This window comes from Panicum virgatum, chromosome 8K (genome assembly GCF_016808335.1).
Source record: "Panicum virgatum strain AP13 chromosome 8K, P.virgatum_v5, whole genome shotgun sequence".
Taxonomy (NCBI): Eukaryota; Viridiplantae; Streptophyta; class Magnoliopsida; order Poales; family Poaceae; genus Panicum; species Panicum virgatum.
Genome location: NC_053143.1, coordinates 36,388,896 through 36,394,895, shown reverse-complemented (window position 1 = coordinate 36,394,895; position 6,000 = coordinate 36,388,896). Strand labels below are relative to the sequence as shown.

General features: G+C 43.9%; 1 non-coding gene across 1 annotated transcript; it reads left to right on the top strand.

Annotated features, from left to right (window-relative positions):
- The first annotated feature begins 268 nt into the window (after positions 1-268).
- Positions 269-375, top strand: LOC120646596. The gene has a single exon (XR_005664498.1). It is a non-coding gene; the product is annotated as a small nucleolar RNA R71 (small nucleolar RNA).
- The last annotated feature ends 5,625 nt before the right edge of the window (positions 376-6,000 follow it).

Genomic DNA, 6,000 nt, shown 5'->3' with positions numbered 1-6,000 from the left:
GGGCAATCATTGCCCGAATGTCTGGTGTTCCCGCAGACCTCACACATCATGCGAGCATCCAAGGCTTGAAGTGTTTGCATTTGAGCCATGTCTTGGGAATAATCCTCAAACTTCTCGAGGAGGAGATCAATTTTCCCAGCGAGCATGTCTGTCTCCTTGTTGGAGTGCATGCCCCACTAGTGTGGCTGGAGTCAATCATCGCTCCACATGATCACGAGCTGTCTAAGTCAGCCCGTTATAGAAATTCTATAGAATGAGCCAGCTGTCCATCCCATGGTGAGGACACACAAGGATATACTCCTTAAGCCTCTCCCAAGCTTCGAGAATAGACTCATTAGATGCCTGCTGGAAGCTCGAAATCCTTCCACGAAGGGCATTGGTTTTGCCCATTGGGAAGAACTTCGTGAGGAATGTCTTGGCACAATTGTTCCAGGTGTCCACTAAACTCTTGTTAGCATAAAACCACTGCTTCGTTCTCCCCCGGAGAGAACGGAAACAGTCAGAGATCATGTCTTGAGAAACTCCCTTGATAACAAAAGTGCTGCAGAGCTTCAGGAATTGCTGAAGATGAGCACTAGCATCCTCGTTGGCCTTGCCACAGAAAGGGCTGACCTGCACCATCAAAATGAGACCCGTCTTGATCTCAAAATTCTCCCCTCCAATGTTAACCTTAGGCCCAATAGGGACCTGGGTAGCAGACAGAGCAGAGTAATCGCGAAGCATTTTCTAGGCGAGGGTGTGAAAAGCAGATGATGCGGGGTGACTGGTTCGGTTGCCGAGAGTGAAATCTGAGGACGTATGACATGAGGTCAAACTTTTCTCAAAAGTGACTCTGGATTTGGAGTGGAATTTTGCGGCAGAGTTGAAACCGGTCATACACTACCTTGTTTTAACATTAACAAGAAAACAAAGCCTTGTTAGCCTATTTAGCAACCAAATACCAATTTTGATTTTGTTCATAATTTTTCTTATTTTATTAACCTATGCCTTCCCCGGCAACGGCGCCAAAAATGCTTGTTAACACCTACCAGCGTCACCGCTAGGTTGGGTGCCCCCAGGCGGCAACGCTCGCAAGTGTCAAGGGTTGTGCCGTATTTCATAACCACAAATGAATCTGTAAGTGCACGGAATACTGTTGTAGCATTTTACATGGGAGTATTCTAGGGTATCATTTATAATTCCGTAGAGAAGGCGGCGGTTAAAGTTTATAGGCTAGTTAATGAACTAATCTTGATTGGATATTCTATTGCATAAACAGGGGTAAAATAAATGGTATAAAGAGGTAGTGTGACACATAAGTTCATACTCAGCTCAAAACAAGATAAAGGCAGGGAGAAAGGATGAGCTTAGCAGCTCGGGTTTATTGTTCTTCAGTTATTTATACAGTTGAAATTTCATTTCACACTTTACACATGATTACGAAGGCACGAAATAGGGCTGTCACCACCTGCTGGCTACCTCTAGAAACCGTGGGAAAGAACGACATCCAGCAACACTTAATTAACTGAAACACCATGTCTGCATTAACAAGCGGTACTCTAGTATACCGCGTGGAGCCCCCACCCTTCAGATGGATAGACATCATACTAGAGCAAACATATGAATACTAGAATGGGTACCCGTGTTCTAAAGCTAATTGTCTAATCATGTAAAGCTTAGAACAATAATGCAAACTAATCATGAAGTATATGTATGACACCGCAAGATATAAGTCATACAAACATAAATAACTACAAGATAAGTCTGATACAAATTGTCGAGAATTACAAAGGAAAGTTAGAGATGAACTCATACCAAAACTCCTGAGCAACTTTGGGGACCCGTCGACTACTACTTTCAGCCTAAACTCCACTAACCTATAGTGCTAAACAAAAGAAGACATTGAGCTTGTGAACTTGTGGTGTGTCTCTATTCTCACCCCCCTCTCATATTTGTAGGAGGGAGCCATGGGTTACACGGGCACTTGCTGCAGCTATGCCTTCAAGAACTGCCTTTGGGAGCCAATCATCAATTGTCACATCAAAGGGGAAGGTCGGTGGAGCAGTGGGCTTGTCGGCCGACCGGGCCGGTCGGCCGACGGCCCACTGGCGCCAAACGCGCCCAACTTCCTTCTGGTGACCGCCCTATGGGCCCTTTTAACTAATCCACGTGTCATAGCTCTTGTCTAAGTCGGTTGTGTCCGAAAGTGGGCCCTTTGATCCATGTGAGCCTGATTCTCGTGCTCTGATTGGTTGATGAATTCTACCTTGGATCAAAAGCTACTTGCAACCTGTATTTTAGCTCAAATACCAATCTTGCATATTTTCTAAGGGTATAATGGGTTTTGGCCTTTATTTTGAATAAAGATGCTTGTAAGAAATGAAACTCTCATGATTTTTCTGATCAAATTGATGCTTGAAAACAGTCATTATCGAGAGTCAACACTCATGGTAGGAGAAATTGAAGCATGCACCTATGTCACGTATATTGCCAAATCAAACATTAGATCCATGGAGATGACATGTCATACAAGTCTGATCAAGACTGTGCATGTATGGAAGGTGGATGATAAAAAATGAAAGACTCCTTTTTTGAATCTCTCTCTTCTTTATATAAAAGGCATGAGGACATGACCATATTATTATTATTTTCTTTGGACCTTCATGTCTCCAATTTTTTCGTCCACTTGGACCTTCATGGCCCCCCCTCTCTCTCTCTCTTTCTCTCTCTCTCTTGATAGACCATGCCTCTTTTGAGAGATACTAGAGAGAGAGATCATTTCATGGAGTTTTATTTTGTGGATGGACGGAATGGAATAGCTAACTTCTGGTGTAGAAGTTCAGCTGGTGGTCTGTACATGATCTTGATCAAGCAAGTATGAAAGACATCTCACTAGGGTCACAAAATTTGATGAAGCTCAATGCAACAGCAAGGCACATATGTACAAAGTTTCTTTCAAGAATATCGACATATGGCTTTGGTAGGACAAGCACGTGGAGTTGTGAAGCTATGGAGGTTTCCCTTTCGATAAAAAATATTCTAGACATACAAGCAGACAAAGAAAGGATTCTTCTACCAAACTATGTCTCACTTTTCAACAACTTAACAATTATGGGTTCCCTAAGATATGATTCACAAGTTCAGGATTAGCAAAGAATAAAATGTATGCAAGCTAATCATTCAAAGGTATCTAGGCCCCTAAGTGGGTTTTGGTGTTTGGATGAAAAAACACATGTACATTTAATCTCATTATCTAGCATGTGTGCAGGTGCTTAAGTTGAACAGGTGAATCTTATGATGAAGCACGTCCCCTAAAATGAAATGAAAAGCGGTGTTTGGAATTTACTCAAAGAATAGAATGTTATTTTAAATTTGAGTATAGGAACGCTGTACTATCAAGAGAGACTTTGGTCTACAGGTGTTGACATGGAACTAGTGCTCAAGAGATCCTATACAAATACTTGTGAGCCACAGAAACCACTCCAAATTGATGTTTTGATAGAAATTCTGCTAAACTTGGAGAGTACGGGTTACTGTCCGGAATGTCCGGACACCAAGTCCGGAGTATCCGGACATATACCCGGAGTCTCCGGGCACCCTTTCGGCAACGGCTATTTTCTGTGTCTGGGGGTATAAATACCCCCCATATCCCTTCAGTCACTTCTCTCTTGCCCATTTCGAGCTGAAAACACTCCTAATCTAAGAAAGAGCTCTCTCACTCCCTCTCTTCCATAGTTGAGTGATTTGCTTGAGGGATTCAAGTGAGAGTGTCGCAAGAGTAAGATTCGTGCTAGTGAGCATACACTCCAATCCTTGAGCACTAGGACTTCGTCAAGCCGGTGGATCCAAGTTTATTACTCTTGGAGCTTTGAGCTCCTAGACGGCTAGGCGTGCTTGTGAGTGCTCAGCTGTGATTGTGAGCATCACAAGAAGTCTATAATCTCCATTCCTCTTGGAGGAACTCATAGTAAGTGACCTAGGGTTTGAGCGTTGGTCTCGTCCTTGGGTGAGGAGCATAGGGGTTCTTCAACGCCATATCTTGAACTCTTCTTCAACGGAGACATAGCTCCTTGGGAGTAAACTTCGGGAAACAAATTTCTGTCTCTTGAGTTTCTTTTACTTGAAGTTATTGGCTTTGTGCTTGTGAGACTAACTTGCTATGGTTTGAGCTCGATCTACTTATACTCAAGTTTCTAGCATGAACCAACTGTTGAGAAACACTTAGAAGCAATGCCTGGTACCTGCAAATTTACTCGATCTACTTTACTTACTTCAGTACCTAGGTTTCCTTTAGAAGCATTCATACCCGGGGTCTCCGGACAAGACACTACACCATAGCCTCACAACGGCAATGGGCAGACCGTCGGTATAAGCCGCTATAATGATGAAGAGTCTGTCGGTATAAACTTATACCAACGGACAGATCTCGTTGGTGATAGTCCTGTTGGTAAAAGTTTTACTGACGGACTTCTACTTATACCGATGGACTTTACTTATGCGGTTATGCCGACGGACTGTGCATAAAACGTTATACCAATGGACAGTTCGATGTTAAAAGTTTCTTTACCGACTGACCATTGTTGACGCTCACTGACGACCATTTCCAGGCGTCAACTTGATCAGAAAATCATGAGGGTTTGCATTTCTTACACGCATCCTTATCCAATAAAGTTCCCAAATCACACTTTACCTTTTAGAATATGCAAGTTATATTTTCAAGCTAACATGAAGGTTACAAGCATACTTTGGCCCGACACAAAATCACAGAAAATATCAGAGTACCGATTCAGGCTCAAATGGACCAAGTGAAGCCCAAGAACTGAAGCAAACCCAGCTGGGGCAGGCCGTGCCTCAACTTTAGGACAAGGGGAGACCAAGACAAGCCCACTCCAGGAAGTTGGGGGCGGTTGTTGGCCCGGGCAGGCCGACCGACCTACCTAGTCGGCCGGCCAGGCCCGTGGGCCCCACTGCCTCAACCAAGGCACATGGCGCTTCCCTGTTGGCTCACAATGTCAGTTTGGGGTGCTGCGGCTGGTGGTTTCCTGCTATAAATAGAAGGGGGGGTAGAGAATAGGACATACACACACACACACACACACACACACACATACACACACACACACACACACACACACACACCAGACACCTCTTCCTCTCTTACATTCCTTGCATAGTCTTTAGGCTTAGTGGAGTTTAGGAGAAATCTAGGAGTCATCGAGTCACCGGAGTTGCTCGAGAGTCTGGTATGGGTTCATCTCTAGCTCTCTCTTATAATATTCGGTCGTTTGTAATAGAATTAGACTATGGTTACCGATATCTGCTTGAAGTATATTCTGAGTTATCGAGTATATGCTTCTTGTCATGGTTGCGTTATTATTCAATGCTTGCATTGCATGATCGCCCTGTGCTGGAGATGGTTAGACTTTTGTTCATAGAACTCTATCAACTGCTCTAGTATTCATATGATTGCTCTAGTATGATGTCTGTCCATCCGGAGGGTGGGGGCTCCACGCGGGACACTAGAGTATCCCTTACTAGTGTAGACATGGTGTCTAGATTAGCTAAGAGTTGCTGGATGTCAACTATACCCACGGTTTGTAGAGGTAGCCAGCAAGTGGTGATAGCTCTATCCGTGCCTTTTAGTAATCCTCCACATTCGGTATGGGGGGTAGGAGGTACATAAAGTCGCCAGGGTGTACGGGCTCCTCCCGTTACTTCGATAGCGATCTCCCTGTTGTGTAGTTTAATCTCTGACGAGCTAACTAATGAGAAAGTGTAGATATAGCTAGCCTAGCACAGCTGACTCGAGCTCTGACTTTTACCTTGCTCCCGGCCTAAAGTAACCTTTATTCTTTTATCCAAGAGAGTAGTTTGTGTGTGTGTCACACTACCTCCTACCATGTTATTATCTTACCCATGTTTATGCATGAGAATATCCAATCTAGATATAGTTACACCAACTGCTCTATATATTCTCTCACTCATCGTCTTCCCTGCGGAAATATAAATGACACCCCGGTA